Source organism: Leiobunum rupestre, chromosome 10 (genome assembly GCF_980474605.1).
Source record: "Leiobunum rupestre chromosome 10, qqLeiRupe1.1.hap1, whole genome shotgun sequence".
In the NCBI taxonomy this organism is placed as follows: Eukaryota; Metazoa; Arthropoda; class Arachnida; order Opiliones; family Sclerosomatidae; genus Leiobunum; species Leiobunum rupestre.
In genome coordinates this window covers 6,618,865-6,634,592 of record NC_143393.1, presented here as the reverse complement: position 1 = coordinate 6,634,592, position 15,728 = coordinate 6,618,865, and positions in this window count along the sequence as shown.

Below are 15,728 nucleotides of genomic sequence, written 5' to 3'. Positions count from 1 at the left end.
TCGTCTCGGTTTTTTTAAAGATGGCCGTTCCTCAATCCTTTCATAAATGCGCACATACAGACACATGATACAGCGACGCGTTTTCCACCGGTAGATGTATTGATATTGTCCTTAAAGGCCGGTTTTTCATCAGCCGTTCAGTCCCATCCGAAGGGGGATGAAATGCGGGAGGGTCGAAACAAAAATGGGGCTATGAAAGTTTTCGAGGGTCGTGCGGGTCCGAACGAAGAGATAATCCTTTTCTTAGTTCGCTGGACCGAACAAAGGGCAACTCTTCACTCGTTTAATTTTTTAAACTAGCTAGAATGCGTCCGAAAATACAGTATTGATATCTACATTTGACCTACTGTTTATAAAAACATCGTTGAAATAAGAGGCAATTTTTTGCATATTCTGTGTTATGAATAAAGATATTATAGAGATTATCAAAAAACCACAAATTTCAAATAAATTCTTCATTTCCTATAAATTATTGGAATTTATTCGGATAGTTTTCGAAAAGCTATAGTTTTGCGTAGTATATATAAATATATTTATTTTTATAGATATTTATATGTGTTTATATTTTATTTATTTATATTTATTTATATATAAAATAATACGGGTCACCTTTCGCTTTTATTTGATTTTAGATCCAAATAAAGTAAATTATATAATTGTAAATATTCCCGTTCGTACTTTGTAAGCTGCATTTCTATTTGACGAGTAATGGTGAAAAAGGTTCATAACATGCTTAGATACTTTCTATATATTTTCGCAAAAAAACGCCACAAAATGCAACTACAAACGGTATTGTTACATCGCAAATAGAAAATTACCTGTAGTATATTTATTGATGCTAAATTTTGTCAAGTTAATAAATCTAACATACGGGTAATTTGATTGTAAATTCCCCCATTACCTAGTTTTTTTAATGGAATATTTACAAAATAACTTTATTATTATAAATTAAAACCACTATATGTATAATACGACCGGTTTTCTTTTACAGGCGGTGGTTTAAATTTATAATAATAAATTAATTTACGTATAGGTATTTTCTATTTATTTTCGGAACGCGGTTTTAGACTGACGCAAAAGGCTCCTAAGAATAAGTAGGTATTATTTGGTGGTATATCTTAGATTGCTCTCGTTTATTGTCCTCCGTCTAATAATGTAATTTTTATGTGCCTCACTACAAAACAATCAAAGTATTGTAACTTACATCAAGCAAATTGATACAGATAGGAATAAAAATGAAAGTTTTATTGCGTTACGTACAAACTATACCTACTTGTGCCCCAAATTAGTTATTAATTTTAATTTTGTTCTTCTTCACTGTGTATGGTTTCATCTTGGTTCTCTGAAGTTGCGCATTCTGGTGGCGAAGATTTCAGCAGCCGCCAAATTGATTTCACAAAACTAAAATTATATTCAACATTAGTTTTAGGAATTGCGAGAAATTTGATAGAAAACGCTCAAATTTGCAGTGAGCTTACTTACCTGTACGTTTTGGGGACGTAATTTTTCTTTCCTTTGGTCCTGCGTTCATTCTCGGCGGTTTCAGTAGAGTAGCGTGACGTGAAAGCGCGACACACGTGCTCGTTCCAATCTAAAACTGCGAGCGATTGCCGGAGCTCGTAGGAAAACGACTTGTAGTGAATACGTTTGTCCAAATACACTGTTAAAAATTGCTGTTAAAATTTACAGGAATTTACCTGGCAGAAAATTACCAGGAAAATTCCTGTAAAATTACAGGTATTTTTTCCTGTAAACGTAGCAAGTAAAAACCTGTTCTAGACACGAGAAATATAAAGTACCATTAACAGTAAACTTTCAGTTGCTGTTGTTCCAACATGAAATTTCCCATTACGGTAATTTAACAATAGAACTTTATTATCCTGTTGTCGCCAAAATTATGCTGCGGCTATAGGCCTACCCAAAATTAATTCCAAATATTAATTACTACATGATAATTGTACATGAATGGCAATTTTAAATTTAAATAGATAAAACTAAATTATTGATGAACTTTTTATTTGAAAAACATGATACAGCAGTTGAATCAAATCAGGTTATGTGAGCAAAATTTTTAAAACATCAAAAAGTGCATAAACCTCACCAAGATTCTTTTTACTAAAAATACTTATACAATTTATAAAATTTAAAGTTCAAATTTTCAAATCAATTAATAAAATAAAATCTGTCAACGTTCGTTAACACTTGTATTTCGGTGAAATTAAATTATAAACCTGAATTTTCTGCTATTTAATACTTAAAGGGTTAGGTTTTCTTCTTCCTGTCACCCTTTAAATTTACTTTCCAGCCACACAAATATCCTGTTGGTAGGCCAACTGCAGAAAACGGGGGCCTACCACCAGGGTATTTGTGCGGCAGGGAAGCAAATTTAAAGGGTAACAGGCAGGAAAAAAAAGATAGACCTTTAATTTAATTTAATTTAACAATTGATGTTTTTTGAAATTATCAGCTTCAGCTTTCTTGTCTGATTGCCATTGAAGGAGATACTCGAGATGAAACTTTAGTCAAATCCTGGAATCAAGCTGTTTCCATTTCTCAATCTTGATTTTAATAAATTCAGCCAAAATATTTTTCAATTTGAATTAAACTCTTCATCGGTGTTCAATGTCTTCTATGAGTGTACTGCAGCTAAACAATATAATAATTTTAATAACTGGAAATTCTTCATACAAAATCACAATTATTGAACCTAAAACATATGCACATTAAGCATAGTCATTAAGATTTTAGGCAGGTTCTTTCAGCGGTAGTGATTAAAATACAATTGCAATTATTTTTAATAAAAAAGTTTAAATAGATAACCAAATTTCAAACTCAATTTTAAAAAGGGAGCTAAATGGATTTTGTTTCACCTAGCTTACTCAATGGGTGACCACAGACTAAGAAAGATAATTTTTGAAGATATTTAAAGGCAACTTCTCTTACATTTCACCCAGAATCACATTTATGAATAAATAAATAAATTAGATAGATTTTAACGCCGTGAATCCGAAAATATATATGTTATACCACTTTAAATTAGTATTTAATTACTAAAATTTACTTTAAATTATTTGTGAAATGATCTCTTCCCCGCAAACTCACCCATATTCTACGTCGTATTTGGTCGCTATGTTCCCTCTGTTTTAACTCTAAATAATATCAGCCATAGATAATACCCGCGAATGACGTCAGCAATATGAGACGCGGAGCTTGCGGGGAAGTTGACTCTTCCATTTGAAAACTAAAATTTAATAGTTAATAATTATTTTTTAACTAAAATCGTTATTACCACTAAACTTATCATGGTATTTTTATATATTTAATATAAAAATATTGTATATGAAAACAAATCTGTCACTATCTCTTTAATCTAATATCAAAAGTGACATCATTGCCAAACAGGGGCGGATCTTGGATTAATAATATGTTACTGGATATAGCACTACGATTTTTAGGCGTCTCTCAAAGTTCGCCGGTAACACCCAGCGCCATCTAGCGCCAAAACATTGTAACTCCTTGTTTTGGTGATACAAATTTTACCACGCGGACGTGGTTTACGTTGTGGTTCGGTAACATATTATTAATCCAAGGGCGGATTAACCCTTTCGGCGCCATTAGGCACAGAAAAATTTGGCGCCCCTTGGCATTGGTCAGCTAAGGAAGGGCGTATCGGTTTTTAATAAATAAATAAATAAATAAACATATTTTAATTTCCCCAAACCTTTTCGGTGTTATTTTGAGTAGGGGCAAGCCAAGTACATGAACCGTGGGGCTTTATCTGACTTTTGGCGCCCCTAGAAAAATGGCGCCCTAGGCACGTGCCTACTTTGCCAAAAGTGTGTCAATCGGACCTATTTCTGAATGCATGTTACGAGCGAAATACAAGTTGGGAGGGGAGAAGGGAAAGTATGCCTTGGGGAGGGAAGGAAGTTAAAACCAACAAATAACGCTCGTAGTGAGGAACGGAGGAACTAAGTAGCACTTGTTAAAGTTACTTTTTTTTTATTTTTCGTCGTTTTGGGGAGATGCTATGGTGGGGTGGGGGAGTGGTTAGCACTTTCACCTCGCAGCAAGAGGAGCCGATTTCGAGCCCAGCTTGTGGCACTGGGTGACAATAAACAATCTTTTATGTGGTCGATCTCGAGTCGAGCATTCATTGAACCTTTAGCATTCGAAAGTAAGGGGATCGTCACACTTTTCGTAATTATGTCACTTTTGCTAATATCTAGATGTTACGAATTAGCCCATAGTCTAGTAACTACAAGAAAACAAACAGAGGTGGGGTGGCGGAGTGGTTAGCACTTTCGCCTCGCAGCAAGAGGAGCCGGGTTCGATCCCAGCTTGTGGCACTGGGTGAAAACTCGGAACAACTCCTTCCGCGTTGAGTTTGCAAGTTCTCTCCCCACTGGTTTAAGGGGTTTTCCCCCGAGCTCTTCGGTTTCCCCTCCCATAAAAACTTGTTGAGGTTAACGGTAATAGTTAGTGTAGGGAGCTGTTGGCTCGATCTCGTGGCATGCAGGGCTTGCCACCACCCTCCTACGCATTGTAACCCGGCCACCTGAATTAATGGCTTCAAAAGTCGCTTGATGACTTAGGCCTAAGGTGGTGCCTTGGGTATTAGCCTAGCTGATGATGATTTATTATTATGAACAACAACGTGGTTTAATAACGGACGCCCTCTTACAACGTACTCGCTTGCAGTGCAGCGTTGCCAGGTACCAAATTATAGTAAACAAGTACGGCCAATTTTGATTACTCGCTAAAGTGGGTAGCACTTGATCATAGTTGGCCGTGGAACTTGAAAGTGGGTTATTATTATAGTATCAAACAGTCAGCAACTTCTAAGTTTCACGGCCTATGTCGTTACTACAACACCCACCAGTCTATGTATTGGGTTAGTCTATGTACAACACCCTTGATTAGTCGGCCGTATTGGCGAATCTAAGAAGAGCTAGGTACCATGGTTTTCTTCCTCCATGAAGGTACAAACCAAATAGTATAATATTTCCATTTTTAGCCTACTAGGAGTAATATAACAAACTGGAAATGGGGTTCTTAAGCTAACAGAAAGAAACTTTCTAAAATTTCTTTAATTATCGCACAAATATCCTAAATATAGTAAAATTATCGCAAAAAGCGTATTATACAGTACCAAAAGTAAATGAACCGAAGTTATCAGACTTCTATACTCCCCATGTTGGAGGCGTTTTCCTTATGAAGTTACATTTTGACCTCGAATTTGAAATTTTGCGCGCTGCTTAGCCGAAAAAAGTTTTGGTTTTTATGAAACTATTTTTGATACATAGAAATAGCTATACCCACAATTCCCAAGTGCAATTTATAGCGTAAAAAGACAGGGATGGAAATTAGCTTTTATTTGACTAGATTTTCATAAGGAAAACGCCCGCCGATTCTGAGCGCTATTTCGATAACTTCGGTTCATTTACTTCTGATAGATTGAAATTATAGTACTGATAAAATCGAAAGGTAACATTATCGAAATGTACTATAATTATAGTACGGCTGGTAATGCTGTTTCAGTGTAGAGGTTTATTAGGTGTCTGACGCCACCTAGAGTCGGTAGGCCAAACTACAAAAATTTATATTTTACCATATCACTACAGTAGAGGATTTTGAATAAGAGTTGGGGCACTTCCAGCCCCCAGGGCCTTGCTTAGGTCTTCAGCGACAATGATTTTAATTCATTTACTATTTTTAATTTACAGGAAAATAGAATGTCTCATGACTCTAAACTCTTTAATAATTTTCGGGTAGAGTAGGGCACATTAAGGAAATAGATTACAGCTAGACGAAACTTCGGTGCGGGAGTATTATTCCAGATAACAATGGTCCTCCCTCATGATAAGAACGGACTACAAAACTATTGGCAACCGAAAACTAACGCTACGCCCTCTTTGGTTCGCCATTGAAAGCTAGATAGATAGCGGCTAAAGCAGATGCTATTAGTTTTTCCTCGTCGTTATTCGTAAATTTGACTTTATAAATAATGATACTCGCATTTTACTATACTTTTGCATCGTTTGCTTATATTTTGATCAATTTATTTAAAAAAAAACGTTTTTATGATATTTTAATTTGTTTGTAGCAGACGCTTGATCATAGGCGCTACCTCCGAGAAACTAGCGCCGTTACGCCACCTAGACTCGTTTCGGTCATAAATACTATAGTTCGCAGTGTCAAATAATATAATGCAAAAACAGTTTGCAAGTCTAGTCCGCGATAGCACAAACTACATATTTGTCTTTGACGCGGGATTTTATGGAAAGATCTATTCAGTGTCCATTAAAAATATTAATTTGAATTTTGCTAGTTTCCAGAGCGAGCTTCGGAAATATGTCCAGATTTTTCAAACGCTGGTGTGACACCAACTGGTGTCTTTACCGGGGAGTCGGGGTCCGGCTCTTGTAACCCGTCACGGGCGCGGGCGGTGGCCAGGGCCGGATTAACCAATAGGCCGAATAGGCCTGGGCCTAGGGCACCAAGCCTACAAGGGGCACCAAGAGGGTTCGAAAAAAAGAAAAGTACAAAACTTTCATCATTTGCTTTTCACAAAATATTTTCCGGAGTAATTTTAGTAAATGCGTCCACCCCTATGAACCAAAAACGTTTGATTGTCACATTCTCGGACGGACTGCCGTCTAGCCCCTGACGACATACTAAATCTGGCAGAAAAATGAATTTTCCTTCCATTTCTCAATTATAAATTGAGGAAAGGGGGCACCAAAATTAACTTGGGCCTAGGGCCCCATAAAGTCTTAATCCGGCCCTGGCGGTGGCGCACTGGGAGATGTTAGCTCCGTCCAAATGGTCCTATCTCCACCTCCGACTTCGGTTAGGTGTGGGCTGGTAACTGGGCTTCGGCCCAGGCTAACGGAGAGGGGCCGGGCAAACTGGCCGTCTCGGCGGATTGAGTTGCCTGCTGTGGGGCTGCGGGCCTCCGTATGAGGGCGTGGCGGACCCTTCTCCCGGCCTTTTGGGTTGTTCCCCTTTAGGAGCTCTCTCCGAAGGGCTCGGCTCCGTAGGTGGGGTGTCGGCTGGCGTTGCCAGAGCATCCGCTATTTATCCCACTGCTGTGTGCGAAGTGGCGGGCTGGTCGTCCCATTGTTGCACCTTCTATACCTTTAGTAAAATTTGGTATAAATTTGAAAAAAAAAATTAATTTGGTCCAAATTTTTAAACGTCGCTCTATTTGGTCATTTTCGATATTCAATCCGACAGATGGTTTCCAAAAACCGACGTATTTGGTATTCGCCAAATACCTAAAAAATACTAATCGCACGAGGGGCTGATCACTCCCCGTAATCGGTGTACAGGCCTGTAGCTTTGACTGCACTAAAATGAAAGTGAGTACAGATTTAGCACTACCAAAGGCTGTACTCATTTTCATATTTATGTAATCGATGTACAGATTATTTGAGGAGAGTTCGCGGGAGTTCGAGGAGAGTTCTTGAGAGTTCTTGACCGTTCGCGGGAGTTCGAGGAGAGTTCGCGGGAGTTCTGCGGGAGTCCGAGGAGAGTTCTTGAGATTTCTTGAGAGTTCTCGGGAGTTCGAGGAGAGTTCTTGAGAGTTCTCGGGAGTCCGAGGAGAGTTCTTGAGAGTTCTCGGGAGTTCGAGGAGAGTTCTTGACCGTTCGCGGGAGTTCGAGGAGAGTTCTTGAGAGTTCTCGGGAGTTCGAGGAGAGTTCTTGACCGTTCGCGGGAGTTCGAGGAGAGTTCTTGAGAGTTCTCGGGAGTTCGAGGAGAGTTCTTGACCGTTCGCGGGAGTTCGAGGAGAGTTCTTGGGAGTTCTCGGGAGTTCGAGGAGAGTTCTTGAGAGTTCTCGGGATTTCGAGGAGAGTTCTTGAGAGTTCTCGGGAGTTCGAGGAGAGTTCTTGACCGTTCGCGGGAGTTCGAGGAGAGTTCGCGGGAGTTCTGCGGGAGTCCGAGGAGAGTTCTTGAGATTTCTTGAGAGTTCTCGGGAGTTCTTGAGAGTTCTGCGGGAGTTGTTGAGAGTTCGGCGGGAGTTTGTGGAGAGTTCGCGGGAGTTCTGCGGGAGTTGTTGAGAGTTCGGCGGGAGTTTGTGGAGAGTTCGCGGGAGTTCGAGGAGAGTTCGCGGGAGTTCTTGAGGGCGGGAGTTTGAGGAGAGTTCGCGGGAGTTAGAGGAGAGTTCTTGAGAGTTCTTGAGCGTTAGCGGGAGTTCTTGAGAGTTCGGTGGAAGTTTGAGGAGGGTTCGCGGGAGTTCGAGGAGAGTTCGCGGGAGTTCTTGAGGGCGGGAGTTTGAGGAGAGTTCGCGGGAGTTAGAGGAGAGTTCTTGAGAGTTCTTGAGCGTTAGCGGGAGTTCTTGAGAGTTCGGTGGAAGTTTGAGGAGGGTTCGCGGGAGTTCGAGGAGAGTTCGCGGGAGTTCTTGAGGGCGGGAGTTTGAGGAGAGTTCGCGGGAGTTAGAGGAGAGTTCTTGAGAGTTCTTGAGCGTTAGCGGGAGTTCTTGAGAGTTCGGTGGAAGTTTGAGGAGGGTTCGCGGGAGTTCGAGGAGAGTTCGCGGGAGTTCTGCGGGAGTCCGAGGAGAGTTCTTGAGATTTCTTGAGAGTTCTCGGGAGTTCTTGAGAGTTCTGCGGGAGTTGTTGAGAGTTCGGCGGGAGTTTGTGGAGAGTTCGCGGGAGTTCTGCGGGAGTTGTTGAGAGTTCGGCGGGAGTTTGTGGAGAGTTCGCGGGAGTTCGAGGAGAGTTCGCGGGAGTTCTTGAGGGCGGGAGTTTGAGGAGAGTTCGCGGGAGTTAGAGGAGAGTTCTTGAGAGTTCTTGAGCGTTAGCGGGAGTTCTTGAGAGTTCGGTGGAAGTTTGAGGAGGGTTCGCGGGAGTTCGAGGAGAGTTCGCGGGAGTTCTTGAGGGCGGGAGTTTGAGGAGAGTTCGCGGGAGTTAGAGGAGAGTTCTTGAGAGTTCTTGAGCGTTAGCGGGAGTTCTTGAGAGTTCGGTGGAAGTTTGAGGAGGGTTCGCGGGAGTTCGAGGAGAGTTCGCGGGAGTTCTTGAGGGCGGGAGTTTGAGGAGAGTTCGCGGGAGTTAGAGGAGAGTTCTTGAGAGTTCTTGAGCGTTAGCGGGAGTTCTTGAGAGTTCGGTGGAAGTTTGAGGAGGGTTCGCGGGAGTTCGAGGAGAGTTCGCGGGAGTTCTTGAGGGCGGGAGTTTGAGGAGAGTTCGCGGGAGTTAGAGGAGAGTTCTTGAGAGTTCTTGAGCGTTAGCGGGAGTTCTTGAGAGTTCGGTGGAAGTTTGAGGAGGGTTCGCGGGAGTTCGAGGAGAGTTCGCGGGAGTTCTTGAGGGCGGGAGTTTGAGGAGAGTTCGCGGGAGTTAGAGGAGAGTTCTTGAGAGTTCTTGAGCGTTAGCGGGAGTTCTTGAGAGTTCGGTGGAAGTTTGAGGAGGGTTCGCGGGAGTTCGAGGAGAGTTCGCGGGAGTTCTTGAGGGCGGGAGTTTGAGGAGAGTTCGCGGGAGTTAGAGGAGAGTTCTTGAGAGTTCTTGAGCGTTAGCGGGAGTTGTTGAGAGTTCGGCGGGAGTTTGTGGAGAGTTCGCGGGAGTTCGAGGAGAGTTCGCGGGAGTTCTTGAGGGCGGGAGTTTGAGGAGAGTTCGCGGGAGTTAGAGGAGAGTTCTTGAGAGTTCTTGAGCGTTAGCGGGAGTTCTTGAGAGTTCGGTGGAAGTTTGAGGAGGGTTCGCGGGAGTTCGAGGAGAGTTCTTGAGAGTTATCGGGAGTTCTCTAGAGTTTCAATAGCAAATGTACACCGGAGTTCTTGAGTCCGAAGCTCAGAAATTCCTCTCGTATACCATTTCGTAGAAGTCCCCGGATGTCATAAACTTCGATGTATGCTCTGGCTCCAATCGCGAACAAAAGGTCATGAGGAATTCCGTGAAGGGCCTGATCCGGAGACCAGTCCAGATACCTCGAGCGGTCCATGTCGCGAAGGAAATTCGTGGCTTTTTCAATGGCGGGTGCGTGGAGCCTGTTTGACGAAACGGTGTTTCTCGATGTCGTTAACGATGTATTCCTGGCCAAAAAGTCTTCTTGGCCAGGAATACATCGTCAACGACATCGAAGAAGACCGATTCGCACTGTCTTGAGCAGTAATGGCGTGTCTGGTATTCTTTTGGTTCGTGGTTCTCCCACTAGCGCACAACGGCGTTGCAGACGACCTACAATAAACGACCATTGGTACCCGAATGGCAGAAGATCTTTTTAGCGATTCAACACTCGTCCAACCTCTTTTTTCTCAACGTTCAGATCGAATGACAGAAGGCGGCGACCCGGATTTGCAATTGGATTAGACCCAACACCATTTACACCTGGACTACAATGCCAACGTTATAACTCCGATTTCAGAGTGTCCGCTACAAAACACCACCAAGTGGAGAAAATCCGCGAAAGTAATCCACAAACATGCAGCAACCCCCTTTTTTTATCCCCCTTCTTTAGGAGGCGAACGGTTCGCGCTCTCTTCCGCTGTTTTTCTCTTGACGCCGTAAATAATGGGCGAAAATTGGTCGCGACTCGCGGGGCGACCGAGTAAAATGTCGGGAGAGGAGCGCGAAGTGAACGCGTTTTTTCAGTCCGAATTCCCTTGTGGGCGAGAGTTGCCTCTAAATAACGATGGTGGCGTTGGGGTAGCGGCGACACTAGCCTAACAACAGCGCCTACCTTCATTGCAGTCCAGGTGTAAATGGTCTTAGGATTAGACGGAATTAATGGGTCCAAGTGTTTTGTCTCTCGTTGCAGTTTCCAATATTTTTTTATTATTTTCAATAGATTTTATAAACGTATTTTCAATCTAATTTAGTGAGCTTTCATTATAAATTTATTCATACCTTTTTTGGTTTCCCTTATTTGATAGGATTCTTTTTTTTTTCAATATTTTCACAAGAAACGTCTTAAAAATTTATTAATTAAAGGAAAACGCTCAGAAAAAAAGTGTTTGTCGGCAAAAGAGGACAAGATTTCAAAAGAAAGTTGAGTCAATTTTAAAGAGGAAAGACTTTCAGTTTTACGTTAAAAACCAATATATTTTTTTTTCAATCAGGTTTACAACATTAAAATACAAAAGTTATTAGCAAAACATTTTTCATTATATTTTTTTCTTTTTCAGTGATGTAAACAAACAGACTAGCGCAATAACGTAAATTTTTTTGACAGTGGTAACGCTATCGCCATCTGGTGCTAGTGTGGTACTATAATAACCCGGCCACCTGAATTAAAGGCTTCAAAAGTCGCTTGATGACTTAGGCCTAAGGTGGTGCCTTTGGTATTAGTCTAGCTGATTATTATTATCATTTTATTATTATTATAATAATTTTGAACATTATTTTTCTAGCTGCTACTATTAATTAAAGTTTCTTTATATTAAAAATGACATTAGAGAATTATCTAAAGAAATAATCATTAAAATTTCTAGCTTAAAATGGTGTCACACCATGTGTCAGAATTTATAGCCCGGTGCACCGGTAAGATCGAAACCACACCCCCGGAGGCCTATCATCAGAATGCCCTACGCCAGCGTCCACAGCCCGGACAGGCAGTGGTGTCACCTGGATTTTTAATTTGGGGGCGCTTAAGCCGATAACCCAACTGGGGTTCCCAATACCCAAAAAGGTAATATTTTTATCGGCTTAGAAAAAGAACTGCGTATTAAAGGTATCAAAGAAAACATTTTCTTGCATAATTTATTAATATAGGAACCGTTTTATTTGTCTAATCGAAACAATGAGATCAATAATATTTCACTTTTAGAAATCTACTAACAGTTTTAACAAGTACTATAATATTCAACAAAATTTTACTAGGAGCTTTCCTGGAATTTTAAGAGGCGCTATTAAGAAATTTTAGGGGGCGCATCAGAAATGTTTCAGGTGGCTCAAGCGCTGCCTAAAACAGCCTGGCGACGCCACTGCGGACAGGTGACAAAACCAGCATGGGTGGCAGAACCCCACTACTGATGGTCGCACCGATGACGCAAGCCACTCAACCCAGAAGGTGCAAATCAAATAATGACGAATACTTTGCAGAACTGATAGCTATGGTCTCACCATCGATTACAAAGCCTACTAGATGGCTATGTATTGAAATCGTTCTCTTCGGTCTATGGGCTAAATTGTCTTGGCGCGATTTTATCTCTTCTATTTACTCCTGCAGAGAAATACTTTCTTAAACGCCACACTTGGTGGCGCTAAAGTGGCGAAAATTATAAAGTTTGATGACGTATACTTTACCCCCTCTATTACACTCTTTTTTCACTTCGATCTAACACACTTTTGGTTTTTAAGTAACTTTTGATTTCAGTGGAATTAAATAATACTGAACGTTTCTACGCTGTGAGAAATCTTCGTTTTGGCCGGGAGTAGTGGCTCACTCCTGTAATCCCAGGCGTCCGGGAGGCAGAGTTTGTGGATGGCCGTGTGAGGACGACCACTAATCCCCCAACGGGTGGTTATCATACTTCCGCCACGGGTGTCCCAACCCTATCCCCAAGTATCCCCCCGTTGGCCAGTGGCCGTAACACATATCTCGCACCTGTTTAATTAAATGGACGAGCGGACTGTATTGTCCCACCCGTTACAATGGCTCATAACGTGCAAAAAAAAATCTTCGTTTTGGAACGCTTGTATTGGTTTTAAGCTAATCAATGGGTGAAACCTATTCGTAAGTCCGGAACCGTTCAAAGAACTGATTGGAACTGAGCTATGACGTCACCAAATCGTACTCCCGCGTAGTTCAGAACTTGTTGTACGAATAGTTTGAGATTCCATGCTTAAACGCACTCTCGCCAGCTGAATTTTCTACCATAGGTAGCTTTCAGTTCTTTTATTAAAAAGAGATGGCGATGGAGTCTATCGCGACGCACGCTACGAGCTATTCCAATCTCACTTCAATCTTTATTGTGAAAGTCGAACCTTAGAGTAAAAGGATGATAAAATACGCGAAAAAGTAGATTAGTCCATAATTAAAAGGGATAATATAACTAAATCCTAAACAAATTTGAAGAAATTAAAAAACTTACTAATAACTCGTACCAATAGGTCTTCGAGCAAACAAAAAACGCGAATCTTGGATCAAATAGATCTTCGAGTAATAAACTACATAAAAACTAAATAAAATAGCCAGAAATTCCAACGGTAGACCGGTTTCGTTCTATTTGGAACTCATCAGTACCGTGCGGGAAATCTGGCTGGCGACTGTTATAGGGGTTTTCCCCCGAGATCTTCGGTTTCCCCTTCCATAAAAACTTGTTGAGGTTAACGGTAATAGTTAGTGTAGGGAGCTGTTGGCTCGCGTGGCTTGCAGGGCTTGCCACCACCCTCCTACGCATTGTAACCCGGCCACCTGAATTAAAGGCTTTAAAAGTCACTCGATGACTTAGGCCATGGGCCAAATAATGATAAATCCAGGACATGACTCTGGTACCTTCACGCGTACTAAATCGGCCGTCCACTAAAAGACACAGGCGGCCATTTTAGTAGGGGGGAAAAAGAGAAAAATAAAAAAAAATTGGGGGCAAAATCAGGCAAGTTTCCGGTTTCCCGAACGCCATCTAGTGATGACTGAGTCGGAATTCGGAAATAAGTGGCGGTTGTAATTCGAAAATCTTGCCATATTTGGCCCCTCATTTTTTGAAACATTTTAACGATTCTAGGAAAGTATATGTTTAATATTAAATAATTATATATATTATACTAATTATGAACTTAGTACGTATAAAAATAAGTACTTACTTTAATAACCACACTAGATATGATAACTGTGAATAAATATTCCAGGATATTTACTACGACGACCACGTGTATTATTTTTGAAAACTGTCCCTAAAAAATTTGCCCCCAAAATGACGTAGGTCCGCGATCGCGCGTTTTTCCCAATAGGGGGCAATAGTGATCGGGTGTTAGCGCTGTTGGACGGGTTTTTCGCATAGAGTCATGTCCTGGATTTATCATTATTTGGCCCATGCTTAGGCCTAGGGTGGTGCCTTGGGTATTAGCCTAGCTGATTATTATATCATGGACAAAAGAGGTACCCCCTCACTGTCCGTTAGCGTCCTACTTCGTACTAGCTGAAATAGTCCGCCGTACTCGATTCGCAGGGCCGTCAAGGTCATTCGGAAGAATGTAATCCCCCATTTCGAACGGAACGTTTTGTTGATCACGTGATGAATTATATGGCCTTGAAAGCCCATAATTAAAAGGGATAATATAGCTAAATCCTAAAACAAAGTAAAAGTATATATGCCCCAAAGAGTTAGAAATCAGTCACTCCAGGGGGGTGAAAATCCTCTCTCCGCTACCTTTGGCTGTACGGCATAGTTAGAGATACCTCCGCTACTATCTAATGGAAAAAAATTAAAAGAAAATAAGTAGTCCCGAACTCAACGCTAACACAAATTTTGAGCTTAAAGCACGTATTGACTAGTCTAAAATACAATTGCAGATGAATTGGCTTATTAATGGTACCAGCTTTTGAGAAGTACTGCTTGAACAGTTCCGAAAGGTCCGAGAACCTGTTCCCGCGAGCGATTAGTTTTCGCTAGAACGGTTCTATAATTTTTTCGGTGAATAGTTTGCGGTACCGGACTGGCGAATAGTTTTCAGTAGCGTGAAGAGCAAGGTCGTTTATTGTTGCCGCTCTCATCGCGTTTACTGGACCCCCAATGACCTTGTATCCGACCTGGAGGGGACACGTGCATGCCCGGGGTATTTCCCTAAATCCCCTTTCTTTTCTTTCTATTGCCCATTCAACTTTCTCTCAATTTTCGATCACTTCCTCCCGAATCTATCTGTTTATGATCTACTATCTTATTGAGTAAACAAATTGATTTTGAAAGTTTTTTTCCAGAAAAACTTTCCTTGGCAATAAAACAAATTTCTAGAGATAAAGAAAATTCATAAATTCAAATATGTGGCATCTTAATTATAAATATGTGGCCCTTTTAATATAAATATGTGGCCCCTCTTAGAAATGCAGGGGGGCTAAAGCCCACTTCAGCCCACCCTTAGCGCCGCTACTGATAGTTTTCACTTAAATTGTTAGTATAAACCTCGTACCGTAGATTCGAAATCACCGCCTCGCGCGTAGTCAATAGCGTTTACCCACTTCTTGCCGGAACCCCGAAAAATTAGCTCCATAGTTACCATAGTAACCAACTATATAAACCCCCAAGCGTACTTCACCAACCGATGAAGCCTCAAGTGGCCAATCGCTTAGTTACGAAACCGTCATTCGGAAAGCTCTCTGAATAGAGTAATGGAAGTGTGACGTCACGTCACGTCACCCACGCTTTTTCCTATAGATAAAAAATCGCGACCAAAATGGCGACCATGGTCAAAGCTACGGAGTGCCATTACTCTATTCGAATCTACGGAACGAAGTTCTATATATATTATCTTGGGTTTTAAACTTTTAATAAACCTAATTAACGGCTATTTCAGCTTAAAAATAATACTTCGCTCCAGCCTTTAAATTCAAAGCTTAACACGATGAGGTAAGCTGCAGCCAATGAAATTTCCGCTAATTTTGGAACGTTGGTTAGTCGCTATTATCCGCAGGCAATGAAACTAGGGTTGCGGTCAGTAAGGGGAAGAACCCGTTTTCTTAAAAAATATATTTCTGTTGTGAACGTTGTAGAATCTTATTACACGATTGTTTGGGTCATGGTCAATTTATGGGATACAAAGGCTTAACCGAAATTCCCACGTATTCAAATAATTTAGATAAAA